Genomic DNA, 24,737 nt, shown 5'->3' with positions numbered 1-24,737 from the left:
TCCTATTTTTGCATGTAAATATGTTGTTATGTAAATGGAGAAGACATAAATTTAGCACATTTCAAATATTATTTTATGATCATTGGGTGTAATGTGCAAAACAACAATAAACATAATTAAAATAATTATTTTTAGTTTACAAAAATAACAGTTTCTTAAAATAAACATTTTTTTAAAATATAAATTCAAGAAAACTTCAATGTCAGATTTATGATTTGTCTTGTGAATTTTAATTATCGTAATTCAAATTCTTTTCCTTTCACAACCTTCTCAAACAAAACAAATAAATTAATGTTCAGGTTTTGATTATAATGCATCAACACCACTGAACATAGAGTTATAATTATTTTGTTTTTAAAGACGTTCCTCTATTTATTGTGGTTTAATTTTTCACGGTGATCTCTATGGTAATGATTTGTCATGAAAAATGTATATATATATATATATGTGTGTGTGTGTGTGTGTGTGTTTGTGTGTGTATGTATTCTTTATTTGTAAATGTTAACCATTACGGAGAACGGTGCATTTTCATTTTGACAATGCAGTAAAAAGTAAACATGAAGCGCTGTAAGGTAAAGAGTTTCCCTCCTCCAGTCCCCGCTCAGGCTGCGGCGGCAGTGAAAAGGCGCATTCGTTTTTCCCACGGCAGAGACAATAAATGACAATCACAAACACATGGCTGGGATTTCAACTTTAGGACTCTATTCCCAATGCTTCTTCTTCTTTTTCCTTTTCAGAAGGCTCTTTTTTTCCCTCCTCTCTCTGATTAGTGATATCTAATTTCAACAAAGTAAGAACAATTTAAGAGCACAAATGGGACACTTTCAAAAGAATTATGATTATTTTGATACTACCCTATTTTCTTTATTTTTCTTTTCACACCACTTCACAACTTTTCTTCTTAAATTTGAAGAAAAGCATAAAATAAATGTTACACTGCTTTTATATTTGCAGAAACTGTTCAAAAAAAAAAAAAAACGGTTTTGTGGATGTGGAGACACAAAGTGTTATGATAAATTTGCTTTCTACCTTTCCAGTAAAGCTCGCTGCTCTCATTGTTACAAAAGTCAAGCGTCTTGCGCAACAAGATGCCTAATGCAAAAGCCACTCTCATCAGCTTCACTTACAGATGACAGGCCCACTCACACACACACACACACACACACACACACACACAGCATGTACAGTCAGTCCGATACTGAAAGAGCAACAGGGGTCCCGCTGCCACAGAGGGGGCGGCCCACCATCACAAACACTGAAAAACACTGTGAACTCAGCATGTGCAATTATTTTCTCTGATTAGCTAATCTAAAAATTAACTCCTACATGTGTTTCAGTTTGTATCAGCTCCTTCTCCTCTGCCCCAGTCTCATTAAACCACCCGTATGAACCACACTCATGCTAGGTTGTGATTCAACCAAGGCCACTCAGCCAGAGCGCACTCCTCGGAGTGTGCTTGCATAGGAAAGAATGACTTGTTCCTGCGAGGGCTGAAATTGGTCATCAGCTGTGCTGTACTGTGACTGGACGACTGTACAATGTTATGTGACGGTGTAAAGGTCAACCCACGAGCCCCCCGTGGGAATTTCTTGGGATAGTCGGGTAGAGCAAGAGGAAAATCTGTTGCTGATTAGCATCAAATTGGTTTTAATTTTCTCTCTCATGACAGTGAGTGACGCTGAGTCCACATGGGATGTCATTAAATAGCACACAGCTGGGATGGCTTTCATTATCTGGTACACTGATTTATTTGTACACCAGCAGCATTCCTCAAATAAAGTTTTTGTAGTTGGACCAGGACAGCTCAACTCAAAGGATTTAAACAGTTACCGGTTTAGCTGTTGGAAATGGTGGCATTTATCAATAGCGTTTTACAAGAAATCAGCTTTGAAGCAGTAATTGATTATAAAACACTCAGATTTTTTTTTTTTTGATTGCTCCTAAAACACAGTGCAGATGCAAGCAGAAGGCAGAGAAAGTAAGCAGGGCATCTCTCAACCACCCAGTGGTAAACGTTTCTGTTATTTACACTTTATAAGTGCGCTATATGAGGATGTTTCGCCGCGTCTCCAAGGGAAAGAACGTAACACAAATTCCCCTTCTGCCTCAAGCAGCTTAAAACCTGACGCTAAGTAGGTTAACATTTAGCTGCATGTCTACATTTAATTCCTTTATTACTGTATTTTTGCAACGACTTCAACATTTGTGGCCTAATTTAATTCCCAATACTTTAGGCTACATGAAAGCAAACATTGCAATGCAAAGATTAGACTGCAAATATTCCTGTTCAGCATTAATTAATCCATAAAAACTAAGCACAATACTTGGAAAAGGTTTCAGTCATTCATGATTACAGACCTGATTCTCCTTCTTGAAATAAGGCTTGACAGGGAAGTTTTACATCTGCTGATAAGCACTTTCACAAGTTGAACCTTTCTACAGAAAAGGCTGCTAGTCTCGGAGCGGTTTTACATTAAGAACCACCTTTCAATGCCCACAGCATGCTCTACAAGCTGCTGAACCAGCAGCTCTAAGAGTTACCAGAAGACCACGGACTAACCAAGCAGCCTAATCATAAAGAATGTAAAAATCAGGCTTCCTATTCAAGTTATTAATAATATATCATACGCTGCAGCTTTATTGATGTAAGTGGCACTTGCATTGTCTGTTTAACTTGATACCTGCTTGTCAGGACTGTCGCTACAGTGGCCAAATGACTGCAAATACTTAACACAACAAACAAACAAAAAACATATAATTTTGGCTTCAAAGTATTTTCTCCAATACGACAAGTAAAACAAGACGCAACCTTTAAATCTACACAGTAAATTAACATGAAACACATACACGGTGATTTACTATTTTAGAAGAGAATAGAAACCGCCTTTTGTCGCACAAAGGGGACAATACAATTTAATTAAAATAATTTATGGTACTCATTTTAAAGGCAAAAACACTACAGTCTGAATGCATGGTGCAAACTGTATTCATTTATTTTTGTTCATTTTCTGACATGCAGGACAATTGAAAAATGCATTAACTTTGTTTACCGCTGCTTGCAGAAGCGCTACTGGAAGCCCTCTGCGTAACGCTCTGCAGAGAAAAATTAGACAGCTGCATGTTTTTTCTTTTAAAATACAGGCATTGTTTGACTCTCTAATAATAAAACAACGATTTATGCCTGAAACAATTTGACGAGTGGTTTTATTTTTCCAACAGCATCAACACAGCAGATGGACTTCACAATAAGCACCTTAAGTAAATATGCTGCGCTCTGCTACCTTTAATTATTTACAGTATTACCTTTGCTCTTTGCTCTTAAAAACACAATAGTGTGAATGTTCACTACATTCAGTGTTCTGGCTGCAGACAACAAATTGCTATAGAAAATATATAATAAAGGGCGATTTAAAAATTAGTCAAATTTGTTAGCTGCTGCTTGCCCAAACACTGGTGGCTGCACTTGGTGAAATGCTCCAGAAACAGAAATTAGGCCGTTACATCATTTTGTATTTAATTTACGAGTCTTGATTGACTCCTTTGAAGTGTTTCCGACAGTGAAAACGTCATGTTTGTTTAATTGGAATTACTGTCACCAGCTGAAAACATAACAAAATCTTATGTGTTTTCCTTATTTATTTCACTTATTAGAATAACTTCACCGAGACTTAAAGCCTCCTCAAGACAAAGAGAAAAATGTGCAGAAAATAAGATGTATGATGCAGTGAAACCAGTTAACGTTTTCAGCACTTTTTTTCCCCAAATTTTGACAAGCAATGAATGTGCACACAATAATCATAAGTTCCTATGTTCATATCCTTCCTTGGCCATCTTAGTGTTTGCAAGCAAAGGGCTGCTTGCAGAAGTGCAGAGTGTGTTTGGGGCGATGGACCCGCACACAGTGAGACAGTCTGAAGAGTGTGTAACTTATTGGAATCCAGTGCAGTAGAAAACGGCGTGCTGGAGTTGCGCATGCAATGTGATGTGTGTGGGAAGCTCATGAGTCATAGCCAGACAGTAATAGCTGAAGTGTGCTGCATCATGCTAGACAATGTCGATCGATCTGGGGGTTGTTTCTGATCATTTGACAACAACAGCGACTTCAGATTAAACATTCCAACAAAAAGTTTGATCCGTCTCCTCCTTTCCCCCCTTGTGTTTGAAACCAAACATGTTCAAGAATTAGAACATGTCCAACAGAAACAAGCCCACTTAAAGCAGTAAAGTAGTTTTCTTATGAAAATAGACACTGTCTTTTCTTGTTATGTAATTGTGTGTGATCAGCGCGGAGTCTAATCTGAAAATCTGTTGAGCAAAGTGCTTTTTTTTTTTATTATTTACATATCTGAGTCAGAGTTCCAAAAACAGAGGTGACCAAACCAGAACTAAGTTCATGTGTGGGAATCATAAATACCAATTACATAAATGAGTTAGGTATATGAAGAAAGAGAGAAACAACGCAAATACAACCTTTTTTTCTAAAAGTGCAAATCCAGATTGGTGCTGGCCTAATTTGGCTCTTGTTTATGTACCAGAGGGCATCTGACTGTACAGCAACATGCGGGGCTGCAGTTTATTTTACGACACACACATGTGATTCGGTATTGGCTCAGTAATTATGCGGCTAAATGGTAAAAGCAGGCAATAATTACCTTGGAATTACCTTGTTTGTTTCTTTTGGTTTTAAAAGGCAACAAACAAGGTTAGGCTCCAGCTTACCACACGGTGCAACTGATCCCATTCTGCTTATTTTTTAACAAATTAAAAAAATATGCACCATGAGCGTTGCAATACAGACTATAAAGCGCCAAGGACAGAAGAGAACATATTTATGATCCTGACAGAGGATGAAACCAACTGGACAATGTCTACAAATACAAATAAATCCAGAGCAAAAAAATTGTTTTGGGAATTTTAGAGGTAAGAAACACATCAAATCAAAAACTGCTGCTTTTTAAAGTGTCTTTTGTTTTTATTTAAAACCAAATAATGGGTTGATTTTATTTAACAATAAAATAATAAACTTTTACACATTTTTAAATTAATTCTGAATTCTGTTACGCAATATCAAAAGACTTCAACGATTTACATGCATTTCTTTGATAATGAAACTGAGAGTTTTTGCATCAAATCATTACTGATGTTTTCACAACACATGTACTTGAATGGAAGAAGGAACCTATGAGGTTATCATTTTGTGTTACTGTTCCAGAAAAAAAACATGTGACACACATTGCAACACGTAAATGATTAGCTGTAAACATAAATACAAATTTATTGCATTGTACTGTAGATTTTTATTTACTTCTATCCATTGTTGTAGGCCAGTATTTTCTTTTTTAACCTGTTTTCTATGTTAGTCAGAGAATGTTTTTACTGGCGATGATTTGACATGTTTCAGCAGAGACACAATGCTATTTTGAACTCAATAAATAACCACATGGGGGTCACCGACACCCACATGCTACACAGAATGACAGAGCAGGAAGATGAGCGTAAAATCATTTTTTACAGTACCTATGCGAGCGGTTCAGAGATGAGCTATGTCCACATTCATTCCTGTTGACAGCGATCATTTCCCTTTTTAGCGCACAGCAGAAATCAAACATGTCATTTGAGAAATTCTGGCGGTGGCAGCAGCTCCCCTACTCATACCTGCTCTGTGACTTTTCATATAATGAGTCAGGGAAGGACCGCAACTGAGAGCAAACACCTCCCACCTGATCTTCATCTCAGCAGCGGCAAGTCAGTGACACAGAGAGGCGCTTGAGGTGATGGCGCCTTTTGATTTTGGCACTTTGGGCAGCTCTGCTTTGGTCTTTACCTGCTTTAACAGGAAGAGTGAAAGAGCAGATGATTCAGAAGTGCCAGTCAGGCTTATTCACGATGGTGGGGCGCCTAATGCTCTGAAGATTCCCTGGGGGAAATGAAAATTGTGCTTGAAATCAGGTGAGGGGAAATTTACAAATTAGAAAAAAAAAAGCATGATGGGCTTTCTGAACACTATTTTCCAGTTTTCTTCAGCACGTTTTGCATTAAATATGATCATTATGCCCACTTGACAAAAACAGAATAATTGTCAAACTATACAAAAGTGCACAAATACACTAAAGAGAAAGTTTAAGTTTCAGCAGACTTAAAGCTGTTTGGCAGTGAGGCACACACATACAAGCACATGCACACAGACAAACACACAGACGTGTTGCAGACGGCTTCTGGTGAGAGTCTGAGACTGAAAGTGTAACGGTGTGATGGAGACTATCAAGGTTATTTCAGAGAGGAGGAAGACGTTGAAATGTGATTTTGTGATTCTGCATGCTCGCTACGCTTCTAGTTTCAGCCTTGTGTATGCTGGGGGGGGGAAAGTGGTTGAAGAAACTCACTGGGAGCATAAAGAGCGAGAGACAGGGAGAGACAAAGTAAAATTTGTTGCAAGAAAATTGGATAAGAGTGCAGCAGAAGAATGAAGGAAAACAGACAGAAAGAAACAGTAACAAACTGTCGTCCGGCTGATGTCAAACTGTGAAAAGCATGGCGCAGAGGGAAATTCCCTCAACACAAATACACACCGAGATGTGAAGAAAAACAAACAAACATGATGTGTTGGCAAAATGAGACGCACCGCTGTCTTGTCAGCGCACAATGCCATCAAGCACAACAAGAATAACTGTGTGTGTGTGCACGAGGAGCTTTAGGAGAGTCTGCTCCCACAGCAGAAGAAGAAGAAGAAAAAAAAGAAGAAGAAGAAGTCACAGCCCTTTAGATGTCCCTCTCATTAGGAGGCACCACCCTGTCAGAGCATTTCGACAAACACCACAGAGACGTAGTGACATCTGTACACTCAGCCAAAGAAATAAACTCATACTGATTAAAGCTTTGCGATGACATCAGAGCAAATAAATCTGCACATTAAGCAGTCATCTTTAAACTGTGAAAGCAAAGTGGTAGTACTGAAACCATTTCATCTTTGTTCAGCTCGTATTTAAGAGTTCTATTCAATTAGGGCCTTTATGACACAAAGTTAAAACCCATTTCCTCATTTTATTAGCTTCAAAGCCACCAACGCACTCACCGATACACACAAAATTGATTTGTCAACAAGTAATGCTTTTAGTGGGGGCTTTTGCGGATGTTAGTTTCAGTTTTCACATCTGATTCTTTTTATGAAGACGCTAGCCAATTAACAAACGCTGCCCCCAGAGAAGACGGCTGCGCTCGAAGGGCAGAGACATTTGAAAAAATCAATTGGTATCTGCTCGACTGATCTGTTGCTTTCTATCTCCATGTCACATCACTGCACATAGCAGTGAACCACACATATGCTTCGTGGAAAGTCGCCCCGATGTCACTTCAAAAGGCTGACAGATTAAAAACTGACAGCAAAACAAGCTGAAAGACCGTACAGTAAAAACCACCACAGATACAGTTAGAATGGAGTTCCAACTTACTGTACAGCCTTCTTCTACTGGGAGAGGCAAGTCCTCCTCATGATGACGCTGAGATGACAACAGCTTGTCTGCTTTTCCTACCCGTCTGCAAGTATCTTCACCTTTAACTAGTGTCTGTGAAAAATCTTTCCTTTAGAAAATCTCAAGAGCCTAATCGCCTCCTACTCGCGTTACTCAAGCATACTGAGACTCTCGTCCAGGTTATAAATAATGCACAGAATTAGCAAATGGGTTAAGTGCTATTGAGTTCAGACTGCAACACACTTAAAATATTCCTATATTTCCACATATATCCAATAATTGGTTGATTGCTTTTTATATGAACAGGAGGCAGGAAGAAAGATAATACCGAAAATGGACAAAGACAGGAAATGTCTGAGCGTCATGGTTTAGACCTGTAATCGTACCAAAAAGGTGCACCGGTGAAGCAATAAGAGCACTGAAACTCACTGGGAGACACAACACAATATATTTCTCACCCATTCTATCTTTTTTTCTGGGTTGTGGTGACTCAACTGTAGACATGCATTTTTTTTCTTTTTATAAGGTTAACACATAGATCCGACAATGATCTCAAAGTAGTTTCATACGAAGCGTATTAGTTCAGCATTCAGTGCTTCACTGAATTGACCTTTTCCAACCTTACAGTGTCTGAACTTTAGATGTAATAAAAAAATTTTAAAAAAAAGAATTTGACAAGTGCTGCTTCACAACTCTGCTTCTTGTAATGTGGTTTTCTTCTTAAGAGACAAAATTGCTAAAAACCTACTGAGGAGGGAGAAATACTGACTTCTCTCCTGCTAACACAGTGACAACTGGCCATTTGGGGCACATAATTACCAACTTGCATTCAGGAATGCGACAATTACAGATTTACTCTTTGCACAAAGGAGACAAGGTGTGCGAGGAGAGGTGTACAAAAAGCCTCTGTGGTTGTCTCTCTTCTTCCTCTAGAGGTTTCCTGTGTGCTGCTGCCTGCATGTTTGCCAGCGTGTGTTTACCTGTCCTGTCGACCACCACATTGACATTTAAAACAAACACGGTACCTTGATTGACACGGATCCTAAACTTCAAAGCACATCCATGTTGGTTACTGAAAATATGACACTTGTGAACTTCAGAGACAGCTGAAGTTCAGAAGTCTCTGACTTATGTGGCTAAAAGAAGCAGAGGCTTCTGCTGTTTCTGTACAAGAGCATGCACACACCGTGAATTAACTTCACAACTTTTTGCAGTATAGTCACAAACTTCCAAGACATTTAATGGATTTTAAGCAAAATATGATGTACAATATTGTTTTAAAGTTAAACTACAATGACCCATGGTTTTCCAAAGTATGATGTGTATTCAGATCCCTTTTCCCTGATACCCCTTAATAAAAACTAGTGCAACAAACTGCTCAAAAGTAGGACTCGGTAAACAAAAATGCAGCACGAAACACTAACAAACACATCATACCATATAAAGAGCTCCAGGCCATGAATATTTCAAACGTCAATGTTCAATCCATAAGGAAAACCTAAACTGACAGACCAGCCACTCTGAGCATTAATCAAAGAAGCAGCCAAAAGGCCGATATCGACTCTGGAGGAGCTGTAGAGATCAGCTCGGGTGAGAAAAACTGCCTACATGAATCTTGTTTTTAAAGAAGAAAGGTTTTCAACAAGCAATGTCAAGGTCACAGCAAACCTGTGTAAGACTGTGCTGCGATTAGACAAAAGTAGCTTTTTTTTCCTGCCTACATACAAAATAAAATATGGTGAAACATGGTGGTGGAAGCCTTACGTTTTAGGAATACTATTTTTCAGCAGGGACAGGAATATTGGTCAGAATTATTGGGGAGATAAATGTTAAGTAACTTTGAACATATTAAATAAATACTGAGGGAGATGCTCACCTTATAGCAGGACGGCAACTCTAAACACGGAGCCTGAGCTCAGACAGAGTGTTTCATCTCAAACAATATGCATATATTTATCAGAATGGCCCAATAAAAGTCCAGGCCAAAGTTCAATTGAGAGTGCGTGGCAAGATTTGAAAATGGAGGTTCACAGATGGTTTCCATACAATCCGACGGAGCATGAGCTGTTTGCAAAGAAAAATTAGCAAACATTTTCTCATCTCGTTGTGAAAAGCTGGTGGAGAAATACCCAAGAGACTTGCTCTTTTCTGCTCTTTAAGTGTAAAGAGCATTGAAAACCAAATGTCATATTTTTAATTATGCACGTCTTTGTGATTGTCTATAAACTAAAATTCCAATAAAATGTAAAATGTGTTTTTTTATTTAAATGTAACAAAATGTAAAAAATGACACCAACACTTTAGCAAAACTGTAATCCAAGTTTTAAACAGACATCATTTTTGTCTGGAATATTTTTTAAGCAACTTTAAATGCCAAAATCAAGTTTGATCAGGAAATGAAATAATTCAAAACTCACCAGAATAACAGTAACACCCTGCCTCTGACTGCATCCATTCTCACTAACCTTTTTAAGCACTTCACTTTTATACAAATCAAAGTTAGAATATGACACACTGGGTGCATCACTTTGGACTTCCCTATCAGGTCAAGCAGAACCGCTTCATCTGAGTCAGTTACCGTGTGTGTGACTCACATTCTGTGAAAGAAAAGCAGCCGAGGAACTGAGCTCATGCTCTTCCTATAGGTATGAACAGTGTGAGTGCCATCACACTCTTTGTGCATCTGCTGCTGTGGAAGTGAGACGAGTGTTTGTGAGAAAGGTTAGCTCGGTTAGAGGAACACGTTATTTGGATCTGGCCCTCCGCCTCCTCCCTGCGGCCCCGGCGCTGGTTTCCGTGTGCCGAGGGATCGGTGCCGGAATGCAGTAACGGTCACAGAGGGACCCACGCTCTCACCACATTGTGAATCAAAAACCCAAACTCTGCTTCATTAGGCTCCTGTCATTGCAGAGACTCTCACACCACTCTATAAATACCCCCGTCTCCCCCCTCCAAATTTGTTTTCCCTCTTTTTTTTTTCTTTTACTTACACATCAAAATGCTCAGGGACCGTTCCAGGCCTCTGATGTGGCTCTTTATTTTGTACGTTGGTGCAACAAACCACACAATAGAGGCTCCTTTTGAATATTAAAACATTCTCTTACAGGGTACAAAGGTTCTGGAGTTTTTTTTAAGAGAGTTACAAGCTAAGTAAAACTTCTCTTTGAGCTTAACAGCTAAGAATGTGGGATTCTTTCTTTTTTTTCTTTTCTTTTCTGGTTCAGTTGAAGCTTTAGGTTTGTCAGTAAAGATCTGATTTGAGGCTGGGACAAATATGTCTGGTATCCCACTGGCTTTGTCTATTTTAAATTTGGCCAACAAGAGGTGTTTTCAGGGATGAAGGGCTTATAAAACAAAAATGTTTACGGCATCAAAGGCCAAATATTCAGCAATTACATAAAAATTGTCAGTGAGACCAGCATGAACAAGCAGAGGGTCAGAAAAGACAAACAAACATTAAACTGTAACTATAAGTGTCATAGCTTCAGCAAAAAAGACAGAATGACTGCGCAATAATTTGATCAAACTGCCTGCTATATATTTACTCATTTTGCTCTATTTGACAGCCTAGCAACACAATCCGGCCTGCCTGGTTAATATACAGAAGTGGCGCCATCCACTGGTTCACACAGACATCACAACCCTGCCATGAGAGATGATACACCAAAAGTTTCTGAGAAGCAACATGTGACCTCTAGGGGTTTAAAACATAGAAAAGATGTGTCACTGTGCCTTTTTTTTTCTTTCTCAGATACCATCACGCCCAGATTTTTTCTGACTGTCTTCCAGTTTCCTTCTGAAACTGCAGTTTCTCTGCCCTCGAATGGACCAATAAATTCATGCAGAAGGGAAAAAAAACAACAACAAAAAAAAAAACAAAAAAAAAACAGGAAGAATGCACACTATCAGCCTGGTCTTTTCGTGGTCACAAAATCTCCTTCAAAAGATAAATAGTACTGCATATTATTTGCCCACATCCGTGTATTAGTTGAAGCTTCAAGTACATCTGGGAGCTCATGTGTGTGATGCGCAAATCGATGGTTTGAAAAAAAAAAAAAAAAGTTATAACGACCAAGAAAGATGCAAAGACAACGGAGCTGCAAAAATGTGCACATGCATGCCGTTACTGACCTCGCCCATGTTGGACGGAGAAGAAGTGATGGTGAGAAGAAAGAGAGACAGAAAGAACAAGTGTAAAACCTCAATCGGTGAAATAATGTAGGTTACAAGAAAAGAAAAATCTTTTAAAAAGCAAAGTTGGGGAGTTTAAGAGGATCTTTGATGTGTATCAGAGGAGGAAAGCAGCCCAGCGACTGGGGACGACAGTAATTTTAAGTCAAAGCAGAAGGCTGGCTGAAATGCTGCCTTACTGGCTGGCTGGCTGACTGCCTGGCTGACTGACTGTGGTCTTTGATGGTGGTGCCTGTTTGAAGTGGTTTTCGGGGGATGGGAGCAGCGTGTGGTGTCAGTGGGACAGGGGAGGTGCTCGTGGAGTAAAGCGGGGAGGGGGGTGGAGGTGGTGCATGATGGCGACTGTACAAGGCCGGGGGAGTCCAGGCTGGGAGGAGCAGCGGACGGATAGATGGAAAGAGAGGAGAAGAATAGGAGAGAGGTGAAGGATAAAAATAGAATATCAAGAGCAGAGATAAAGAAGAGGAAGACACAACACAGTCAGAAAAGGAAAACAGTCTAAAACTGGACTCAAACAAAGGAAATGAGGCGATGGCCAGAAAATCTGAGAGAGGAGCCAGAGGAAAACCTGACAGTCAGAGAAGTCAAGAACGCAAACCTGCCAGATCTCTCTGAGGCTTGAACACGTTCACACCTATTATTTGTAACTTATAGATGACGTTACCGCTCTCTGAAATGCTGCCAGGCTGCCTCACAACCTACTTCAACCTCCACCCTTGCTGTAATGTTGGACACATTCACTGTATGAACATAACAGAACCCTCCACACAGATTATGAGGATCAGCGCACATCTTGCTTGAATTTCATCTTCTCTTGTCTCTCCCATTGTGAAGAGCGACTAAAAGAAATGGATCTCTGTGTCGTGCCATGTTTGTATCTCACAAAAAAAACTGAAAAATGTTGGTTACTAATTAAAAAAAATCCTTGAAAGTTTGATCAACTTCTAAAAAAGTACCTAGCAGTTTGTCCTGCAAAGGAATAAATGTCCTTGAATGACAGAATGGTTTCAGTTAAATTTTTCCAGTTTTTCCTGCGGTTCTCTTTTTTTGCCATCATCCTCATTATTCATGGTTGTAACATCAACTTGGGTCTACATTTAGGCTTGTTTTTTCTGTAGTTTTAGTTGTTTTCAAACTCTTTATTATTGCTCTGATTGTAAAAACAATGTGACAGCAGAGGAAAAAAATGTTCTCCCATCTATTTTCTTGGTTAAAAAAGCTCAGAAGGGGTTATTAGACAGACCAACAATTATAACACCAACCCGTTTGTTATTTATTCTTTAACATTGGGATTTTGTCCCCCCACTATACCAATGCTATTAAATTAAAGTCCTGATTTTTCTAATATTAAGCAATAGCGAGATTAGAAATAGTTTTATCTCCCTTACTATCCATTTTTATTTATATATTTTTTTTTATTTTATTGTTGTGACATTTTGGGAGGCAAATACAAATGCCTACTCATCAATTATGCAGTTAAAACTTTCATTATTGTTTTGGATGATTTTATGGGCCAGCATAAAGCATGCAAACTTTTTCATAAAGCACCTTAGACGTATCAAAAACCACAAATTGCTTTATGATAAAAAACAAGCATAAAATATTAGCATCCATATTACAGGATACAAACTAATTTATCCTTGTTTTATTGTCTTCCCCATTTTGAAGAATGACTCTGTCACCTCATATTTATATTTTTATAAAAAAAGATGTTAATTATTAATTTGAATTAGAATAAATTCAACATTTATTTTGAAAGGATTGCTAGGTTCACCATCAGTTGTGTCATTATATAATTTTAAACAATTATTTCTTAAGATGATATTATTATTATTATTATTATTATTATTATTATTATTATTATTATTATTATTATTATATTGCTTATTCACTAAATGTCCACAAATTACTATCTAATGGGGTTTTCTAGCTGTGAGTTTTGGGGATTTTTTTTATTTTTATTTTCCTCTTCATCAGACATAATGCTAAAATAAACTTCTCATTTAGCTGTGCTTGTTACATTGTTACAAGTCAAGTTTTGATTTTTATCTTTATTTATACAGGAACATCTCTTGAGACTCATCTCATTTACAAGAGAGACCTGCTGCATACATCACAACAAATTTAAAATACTTAATTATTAATTGGACAGATGTGAAGAAGTGTAGGCAGAATGCTATTTTCTTTTCACCATTTCCTGGCTTACGAGGATCAACACACATCTGTCATTCTTAAATAGCATGATGACATTTGAAAGAGTGGCTCACATCATATTTAAGCCCCTGGAAATTACAAAGTACAAAATAAGAGCTCCTAGTGGCTGTGATTAACTTAATTTTTTTTTTCAATATTATTCAGCATGAGTTTATGCTGTTCTGATAAATAAATAATACAGTTATTTTAAGGCTCAACACATGAGAAAATGCAGCAAAAAGTTGTAAAGGAAAGCAAAACAAGCTAAATTTATACAACTTTTCTTCTCTTTTTCATTTATTAGTGGTTGGCTTTTCAAGTTAAAACTCCTCCCCCGTTCTGTAATTTTGCAATACCTAAACCTGTCATGTACCATGAGAAATTCTTGACAGCAGATGCGATAAGTCTATCTCTAAGATTGCTGCAAAGTGATAAATGACGGAGTGGACCAGTAAATGCGGCCTTGCTTCCTTTTTAGCGAAAAATGTTTCCGATGTTTGGATCCTGTTCTTTATCATACCTGAGTCACTGATTAGTTTTCTTGATCTCTTGATGCTCTATAATAAGTCAGAGATGAGTGACCAGGAGGGTTATTTTTAAAGAAATTATTTTATCTAAATGCTTATTAAAAAAAAGCAGACAAAAAAGTCATATTTTCAATTTAAATTGATTTCAGTTTAAAGTATCTTTACCATATATGTATATTACCTCAAAAGATTGAGTTCGCTGAAGTCAGACAGTCACAAAACTTCAGGTTGCTCTTTAAAGAAGTGCAGGGTGAGAAAAAAAGAGTTTACCTGATAAAGATTAAAATGTTACAGGTGGACCACAAGAAAAGAAAGATGTTCTCTCTATGAAGGAATGTGTTTACTCCCTAAGGAGCAGCAAAGTGTATATACATTATCTGCGTGTGTGTGTGTGTGAGTGTGTGTGAGGATGTGGGAGAGGCAGTGTAATCTGGAGGTCAGATAAAGGTGGTACCAGGTGATCACAGGTACAGGGAAGAGAAGGGAGGAGGGAGCCGCTGCCCTCCACATTTATTGGCACCCTTGCCGAAACTCTGGAGATAGATTTAAAATAAATGAATCTTTCACTGGAGTTTCTCACACTGAAACGTTGTAGTTTGATTAAGCATATATATACAATAAAATATCTCTCAATATGGGAATTACTGGCACTAAAAGCAATTCAATAAATCAAGAAGATATTTTTAGATTCATTTTAATAATGATCAGATTTTTGAGGAAGTTCTAATTAGTAAACAATGGCTTCCTGTGTTTCCCAGGATTTAAATGTGATTTTAAAAAGCGCCTTATTTAACATAGCTGCTCTTTAAAATAGTAATGACAGGAGAAAATTAGATCTAAGTAAGGCAGATGTGTGTTGATCTTCATAGGTCAGGGAGTGTCCCCTAATCCTGACCCATATCTACAGTAAGAGCAATAAATAAAAGTTTATTCATAGAAACTACGAAACACAAGTCAAGATGAGAACTCAAAAAAATACTCCAAAGCTGGAAACCAGCAACAAAAAGTAGCATCTTGGGGCCAACAAGTCTAAACAACAATCCTATCTATCTATATATAACCTTTATTGTCCTACTATCACAAACGTAAACCGTTGAAGTTTTCTAAAGACAACTAAGAGTTTTACTGTGTGCTTTAACAAACTCTCTGGGTTACAATAATCATGTGTTCAAATGGACAGATATTAATTAAACTGACTGACTTTACAGCATGTTTCACATTGAAAAATATAACATTTAGGATCAGATATTCTTATCAACAGACATTTTGTAATAACATTGATTGCAATAATAATAATAACAAATTTAAAACGTATTCCTGAAACAACAGTGTCAATGTCTAGTCTAGAGACATGTTTGTGGGTTTTTTAAAATCATTTTGAAGCGTCCTTAGCAAGAGTGCAGTGTGTCTTTAAAACATTTGAGGAAATTGAACACACTGATTACAAAAGAAGAAGTGGCAAACCTAAAACGCATCTACCAAAGATACAAAGTGTCTAATAGTTATGACTTAAGAAACAGGATAAACTCCAGAAAGGACCTGAGTCAAGACCTGAGAGATGCATCATCTTTCAGCCGAAGCTCTGCTGTTTAAAAGTTTTCAGTCTTTTTGCTGGTAATCATTACGGTACAAAATGAAAGCTTATAAACTCTTTTGCCGTTTTCATAGATTCAGATAAAGAAAAAGGAACTGACTGTGTCAGGCTGCCAGAATGCGAGGACCTTGTTGATGTAATGCACTTTGAATTGCCTTGTTGCTGAAATGTGCCTTTCAAATAAAGTTGGTGATGGCAATGATGGTGATGATAAACCAGTGATACAGAATGATCCAGAAAGAAATTCTCAAGTTCTGATAATCTAAAAATACCATGGTTTCACTGTACCACATTTTAAAACAGAACGTCACGTGGAACATTTATTTATAGTTATTTTAATTTTAACATATAGATCTAAGTAACAAATTAATATAAACCTCCACTCTTTGCAGAGCAACACAAATATAAAAAGCTGATGATTAGCTAGTTTGAGTCTCTACTCAGGTTGCCAACATGCGGTCAGTGGGTAGCAATGCATAAGCTTTTACACCATGGCTCTTTCTGTTCAGAAATATTTCTCAAAGCTCAAATGCCTGTAAGCAAGGGATCGGTATTTTTCTGTAGCAACTCCTTGCTACATCACTTTATGCTCCACACAGCCAGAGAAAACTCCAGTGACTCTGTCACTTCAGGTTCATATTTCAACCAGATTAAAAGGTTTTAATACTTCACTGAGATGCAGATCATTGTTAGATGTCTTATCGCACAAACAAGTCAACATAAACTGGTTAATTTTTCCACAAAGGTGGTTACTTCTCTATGTTCATCTATGCAAACCACGTGGACGTCTCTAACCAGCACGTGATCCCATTCATGCAACTTCTAGCTTGGCTGATCAGCTTTGTTTCTCTCAAGGATATGCGGCTACCACGACAGTGTCATTGGGGCGATGATGCACTGGTTTGTAGGCCGTCTACTCGTCAGAGGAGAAGAAGAATAAAGTTTTCCACACTGATGTGCAAAGAGACTCCAGAGAACTCTAGTGGGTGGGTGCAGATGAAGTAATTTATGTCAAACGGGCTTTGCAGATGACAAGGAGGTATGAAATGGGCTTTAGAAGCAAAGTTTGATGGATGGCTTAAGTCTTTTCCACACTACAGAATAATATTATTTAACTGACACCATTCAGCCACATTGTTAAAATCAGAAAAAAACACTCAATAATTAATTATTCCATGCAAGTGCTGGGAAACTGTGTGTACTCGCTTTAATTTGGATGTTTTTTGACATTTGCCACACACTATATAACACTATTGCTCTCCCATCAAGCTCTCATATGTGGAAAGCTTGATAACAATTGAAACTGTTCCCAGCTGGGTCATGTGCTCAACCACAAAACATTTTTATGGACGGTTAGGTTGGTCAAAGAAAACAACAAAACTATTTTATCTGATGATGCAAAAATAAAATGCTGTCTTGCTACCATTCCAAGACCAATTAGTCTTATTTTTTTGCTTTTGGAGGGCGGCTTGGTTCCCTTGGGGGATTCCCCCCTTGACCCGGGGGACCTTGCAACTTCCTTGCAAAAGGGCTTTGGGCGGGCTTGGACCCGAAACCTTTTTTTTTTTAGGGGACCGTTGTTATTACTGGCCCCTTTTTCTTTTTTTTTTCAATCAAAATAAAGTTTGCACAGTTTGGATGATTTCTATTACTAAGAAAGAAAATCAGATTCAGATGAAAAACTGAAAATCTCTAATTTTGTCTGACATTCTCATCTCCAGTCCTCCAAAGTATGAATTTAATTGAGAATATATGGGATGTCCCTGAATATGCTTAATAATAGAAGCTAAATGTTCCAGTGATGGAGAACATTCTGCAGGTATTTTGAAAGTAAGTGTAATGTAAATCTACACGTTTTTCTGCTTCATGCATGTAAATACACTGGAAAGGTAGCTGCAACTATTCTACCTTTAAGTGAGCTTCCTCTTCAGTACAGTGATTATCTAATTATGGCTATACAGTCAGAGGGCCACTGTGGGAATTTATATGTGCAAGAAAATTCATGTCAACTCAGAGACAGAGACAATAATAGAAAGAGTGACAGTAACCGGCTGCAAATCAGGTGAAATATACAGTGTTAAACTGCTGATGCCACTTGGACTTCCCCATGTCAAGTGTGATGTTTTCTTGCCTTTCAGAGGTGATCGAGGCAGAACCTAAAAACTGCTACCGCTGCTAATGCGCGCCACATATCAAACTTCCTCATTCAACCTGCAACCCAGCTAAATCTACTCCCTTCATGGGCAGAAAGCGGCTCCTTCTCAGCCAGCTGAACGGGATCTACAGGCTGCCTGCCAGGCTGCTCTTTCCCTGTCTGCTTCCCTACCTCTCCTCTTCTCTCTCACTCACTCTCCCTTTCTCTGCCACCCATCTGGCCCTTGTAATACATGACAGCTGATGCTGGGTTTCCAAATTTAATTTGAGGTGTGATAAAACTGCACATATCTATAAACTGAATGCAGCAAGCTTTCTTGTGTGGACGGTTTTAAACTCAAACACGTGCAGCATATCAAACGCACAACCATGGTCTGTCGGCAATAAAGGAAGATCCACAAATAGATTTTACACCGAGCGGCACTGCCAAAGCAATGACGAAGACCTTAATAATACGGCTGCAAACGGAAAAAGTGAAAGATAAAGAAGGATTAGTCTGCATAATCAGACTCCGCATGTTTCAAGATACTTCTATCAGGTAAAAAAATCGTTGATGGGAAAACAGAAGTTTCCTACTGACAGAAAGATTTTTTTCTTTAAAATACAGAAGGTGTTAAATGTGTGACAAGAACATCGCCAACAACCTTTAAACACCCATACATGCACGTGTCAAGAGCTCTGTGGCTTAAGTGTGTTATCTTGCAGTTAAAAGGTGAGATCCTTAGATATAAGAGCAACATTCAAGTTTCTGTTCAGCTTCTGTGACTGCTATTGTTTTGTCGGCTTTCATTACATGTCATTACAGTCTGATCTTAAAACCACAACTTCATTGTGATTTTATGTAACAGATCAACGCAGTGTAGCAAATATTTGTGGATTGGGGGGGAAATTTGATTATCTTCATTTATAACAAATAAAATCATCAAAAACTGCACTGTATTTATGCTCATACCCCTTTACTGTGACACACCTCAATAAAATAAGACAGAAAAGTCTGTTGATATCAGAGCGATTAAAATGATAATTTCTAGGCTAATGGCAAACCTTTATGTCTGATGGAAAACTAATTATGCTGCAGGGATGCATTTCTCTGGAAGAGACCTGAGTTGATGACAGGATGAATGTTGCTAAATTCAGTGCAATACTGGAAGAAAACTTGTTAAAGGCTTCAAAAGGTTCCCCATTCCAGCAGCACAACTACAGTGGGGTATTTTAGACCTAAGAACATAGATTTGTAAGGTTGTCTTGGTTGATATAATAATAACAACAATATTTAACACAATAAAAATGCAAACAATATGAATAGAAAATAGATATCCATAAAATTCTCAATAACTTCACTGAATCCAGAACCGCACTGCATTCTGGGGGATGTAGGCAGAGGAAAGGCTGTAGCCTCTTGACCTCTTGTGGCAGATTATGTCAGGTACGATGTTGTCTGCAAAGTCATCGTCCCTTCCAAGTCTGACAATACGACAGATTTATTTTACCACCTCTCGTCCGTCGGAGTGGAGCTACGTCAAAAAACCATGACTGTCAACATCTGGCAGTGCAACAACATACAAGTGGCAACAGAGAATAATTTTTATTATTCCATGCTGATTTCATGCTGACATCGTTATTACTGTCTGTTACTAGTCAATAATGCTAGTTGTTGATTTTACAGGTGTAAACTAGTTTATTATTTACAAATTAATTAGCACATTTTGTTTGATTAAGTATTTATTTAATATCTATTTTTGCACATTGACCCATATGTTTATTTAGTTGACAGTTTTTCGTAGCTGTGTTGACCTCTTTTTGAAGGTTAAAGGTTATGCTTAACATAAAACTATTTAATTTCAGCCATTTTTCTCCTGGTTCAAATAGGCTAAAAAATAAAATAAAATTAAAAAAAAATATCAATTGATATCGATACCGACTGATTTGAAATGCTTATCTCATGATATATTTTCAGCTATACCGCCCAGCCTTAGGTTGTCTCATCTAAAGTCCCGACCTAAATCCAGTTGATGTTTGCAGAAGCTATCCATCAAATCTGACTGAATTCAAGCTTTAAGCTTTAGACGAATAATGGTGAATGTTTCAGTGTCTAGTCATGTAGAGCTGGTAGAGACAAACCTCAAATGGTTTGCAGCTGTGACTGCAGTGAAAAGAGACTCAAAGTAATAAATCAGGAGGGCAGAATACAAATGTATGCCACACTTTTCAGTATTCTATTTGCAGAGAGAGAAAAAAAATATCTTTTTGCGTTCAATTCACAACCCTTACTTGTTTTTCTGTCACTTCTGTTTTCAAGAAATTACATCGAAGTTTGAGTTTGCTGTGTTACTACGTTTGACTGAACTGAACGGGGGGACAATCCCATTTGTAAGGCATTGTGTATTGACACTGTTTGAATAATCCACTTAGAAATAATGATGTGATTTTTTTTTTTTTTTGAACCAATATTTCACCATGTGTGATCATGCCTAAAGCGGTTAAAAATCTTTTTGATGAACAGTTTTCCAGTTGTAGTAGATTGTCAGTGTGGCAGCCATGCATAGGAACATGTAGCTGGGAACAGAAATACTTTGGCTCCATCTCAAACATCAGAATAATTAAATAAACATGCGATGACTGAAAAAGAGCCTCAGTCAAAGGGACTCCCTATTACTGCTGTGGAGATGTGGCTTTAAACACATGCAGGCCAGTGACGACTGAAGATGTGGGAATGTTGAGGAGAGAGTGAGGAAACTTTCTGAATATTCTGCGTTCTGTCACCCGTCCTGGTTCCCCTGCCTCTACCCTTCATGTATCTCTGAACCGCTCCAATTCTTGTTTTCTTACTTTGCAGAACTGTGTTTTTATGTTCTCCAGCTCTGTCAGCCCCATCAGTTCCCATCTCTGTCATCTTCCTTTCTTCTTCTGTCCCACCCACCCGCTGCTTCTGACGCCTGAGCTGAGGCCCTTGAAGAATCCCTGTAATAAAACTATGGTGCCTGGGCTCTTCATTGCTGCCTCGGTTTCCACACCTCTCATCCGTGCGGGTCAGATCGATCCAAAAGGGTTCAGCCCCTCCATTTTTTTTATGTTTGAATACTTTCCCCCAAATTCTCTCCACTTTTCCCCCAATTCTTTTTCTGTTGTTGCTCGAGTTCTTTGTGTACAGTGAGCTGTGCTCACAGTGGCAGCGCCGTGCCAGAAAAAACCCACACAAACACACATGTATGCGTGCATATGTACATGCACAGTCACAGACACACAGCTGGGCTCCAGCTGCATACAAAGGCTGGGGTTTGGAAATCAATGAAGGAGAAAGAAGAAAAAGGGGAAAGGAGTTTAAATAAATTGGCACTTGAAAAAAGAAGAAAAACGAGAAAGGGAGTGATGGAAACAGAGACGAAGAGTAATTTTTTTGTAAAAAAAAAAAAAGCCACATGCACCAAACAATAGAGTGAGACTTGTAATGAAGTAACAAAACATAAGGAGCATAAAAGCAGGAACAGATAAGTTTGTAAGAGTGGAAATAAAATGCAGTCCTAGACTGGATTCAGAAGTTTGAGAAGTCTGATTGACTTTGGATGTCTGTGAGAGAAGATTCATATACATGATGTCAGGAAGAAATAAAAAATACATAAAAAATAGAAGTTATAAAGATCAAGTGACTCTTCAAAAAAAGAGGAGATTCTCAACTGATGTATTTATTGACAGAGGCTATGCATAAATCCCACATTTCCCTCTTATTTTTATTCAAAATTCCTTGCCCAAACCGAGGCTAAATTCATGTCAAAGGTATTCACATGCCTGTCAAACTCAGTTAAGAGGAGCACACTAACTCTGGGGGAGCGGCTGAGATCCACACACCAGGCATTTTTAGTGGGGTAACTATTAGTCATGAACTCCACTAATTTGATCTTTATTGAAGATCAGAAAAAAATAAGAGTGGCAAGAAAAATAATAACAGAGAAAGCCTTAGGAAGTCATGCTTAATGTTAGCCACAAGCCATGAAGGGCGCGGAGCAAACGTGTAGACGATGGTGCTGTGGTCAGATGAGATCAATGCCAAACAATATACATGTAGGAAAAAATACTACAGTTCACTTTGAATCCGTCATTCCACAGTGGAACATGGCAGTGGCGTCATGATGCTGTGGGTATGTTTCCCATTTGCAGGCACAGCAAGGGGAAGAAGTCAGAGTTAAAAACAGGGCTATCCTGGAGAAGACCCTGCAAATTAGACCCAGACCTGCAATAAAATGGTGTAGATCTAAGGCTAGCAGTCAAAATTGGCCCAGTCAAAGTCCAGACCTAAGTCTAACTGAGAATCTATGCAAGACTTCAAAACTGAGGCTCATAAACATTGTTAATTTGATCTGACTGAGTTTGATCTATAGTCCAATGTATGCTGCACTCTTTAGATTTTTATTTGTGGTTGTTATATGACAAAAGTGGGGAAAGTTTGAGGAGGAATGATTGCTTTGGCAGGTCACTTTTAGCCATTACCAGAGAGGACTGTAGGTACGTTGTCCAAATAAAGGATTTTAGCGAAGACGGCACTTCAGCTATCAAATAACCACTGAGTCAGAAGTTTTGGACTATCAGTGCTAATCTTAATAATTCACATGCTTGCTGATAACTTACAACAAGATAACACAAGCTATCTTCTTCAAATGTATATATTTTCTTTCTTGGTCGCTGCTCTGTTTCTAATCTGCCAGGAATGAAACGCTGTAATTTCTTCACATTGCTTTATATCGTTGAACATTGACATTTTTATTGGGGGAGACGGAGACATAATCAATAGGCGCCTCGGAGAGAGAAGAAAAGTCAGCCTATATTTTCCCTCTTTCTTCTGGTTTGGAAAGGATCCCCAAATTGCTGTCTTATGAGTGGAGCCTGCCAAATTCGTTTGGTTTTATCAAGGACCTTTAACTTGCTGCCCGCATTCCAAATCCTGCACGCACTTTTCATGCACGTACATTTCCACACCGACACAAGGATGCATAGCACGGCACATGCGTCACACGCCCACTCGTACGGACTTTTCACAAGCACTGAAACATGTGTGACATATATCTCTTGCATACGCTCGCACCTAATGCATGAGGATTCACTAACTGTACATATAAAACTTTGTGCTAGTTAGTTCCTCTTACATTTTCAAATGCTTTATGCTCTCCCAATACACATTATTAATAATTAAAATGAGCTTAACTATTAAAATGGCCTGCAAGAAAGACACTATCTCTCCTTAGTGGATGCTGCAGGATTAGAGAAACTGTCCAAGAAATAAGAAGTCCTTGAAGGATGGCTATCTGTTTAACTTTCACAGCAGAGTGCCGCTGTTGATTTGTGAAACTGGAGCACAGTCGGTCGACAAACTGTCAAAGATGAGAGCATGCATGTGTGCGCACATGAACACACGAGCTGCCATCAGCGCTAAGCATGCCAGAGAGGATCTGGCCCTTGTGACACACAGCTCGACTTCACAGCTCTCTAAATTAAATGAGGAAATCATTACAGACACCTATTAAACAAATAAACCGACTCCTTGCAGCAGATAGCTGCGTGTCAGTTTAAAGACACTAATTGTAAGGTCTGGGATGGTTTCAAGAAACTTTCGGAAAAAGCTTTGAGTGTGTTTAGGTGTTGTGCTGCAGAAACCGCGCTCTTAAAAAAAAAAAAAAAAAAACAAGAAATGAAAACCGTGATATTAATTAGGGTTACACCAATCTGTCAACCTGAGATCAGATTCAGCCAATTTTTTTTGTTGATCGACTCTATCTTTGATAAGTGTAATACTAAAAAATATGTTTCCCTGTGCAATTAAATGCACTAAAACTAAGAATTCTCACTTCTGTTGGTTTTAAAAGTCATCCGCCAACAGCATGCTCTTTGATGTGGGGTTTTAATCTTTTGTAAAAATCTGATAAAGGTTACATAGATAAAAAATATTATTGAAATTCCTTCAATTTCTGATTCAGAACAATCAAAGAACCTGCAGAACATTTTTTTTTAAATGTGATGCAGGAGGGAAACAAATCACAACTGGTAGCTCAGACCTCTATAACAAATCTGCAATAGATAAAAAAAAACAAAAAAAAACTGATCAGTATACTTCCAGTTTTAAAACTACAGTGCTTTACCTTTGAAAAACGCTTCAGAGCACTGCTGGCACTCATCATCCATGCAATTTGTTTAGAAAATCATCAAGAATAAATTGTTTGCTGTAAGTTTACCCTAGCTAAGCTGATATTTAGAAAGTCTCTGGGTCAAATGTAGGTTTAGAGAAACAATCCCTGGATAATTTTAGAGTTCAGGAGCTAATTCTAACTTATTTTCTCAGTCCACATTAGAAGGCAAGAAGAACAAATATTACTGTACACATGCCTCTTTCTTGCAGGTGTTCTGTTTGAAATTTGGGAGCTTGAAACATGTCGAATAGAGCCACAGTGAAGTCTCTAAACTCAGTGAAGTCTCTAAACTCAGTGAAGTCTCTAAACTCAGTGCTATCTAGAAGTTCCTCTCAGAAGCTTCAATAGGAAGTGCATTCACACAAACTGATAACTGACTTAACTAAAAACCTTTCAGTTGACTCACCCCAACAAGTAATTTTAGATAAGATGA

At 38.2% G+C, this 24,737-nt stretch overlaps 1 protein-coding gene across 1 annotated transcript in view; it reads right to left on the bottom strand.

The window, feature by feature from the left end:
* The window catches only part of LOC103135769 (zinc finger E-box-binding homeobox 2), a 38,407-nt gene that overhangs the window by 12,176 nt on the left and 1,494 nt on the right, over positions 1–24,737 (bottom strand). The window lies entirely within an intron of this gene.

The sequence above is a fragment of the Poecilia formosa genome, unplaced genomic scaffold, assembly GCF_000485575.1.
Source record: "Poecilia formosa unplaced genomic scaffold, Poecilia_formosa-5.1.2 Scaffold2, whole genome shotgun sequence".
Lineage (NCBI taxonomy): Eukaryota > Metazoa > Chordata > Actinopteri > Cyprinodontiformes > Poeciliidae > Poecilia > Poecilia formosa.
Note: the sequence above shows the minus strand (reverse complement) of the source record. Positions and strands in the feature narration are given on the sequence as shown.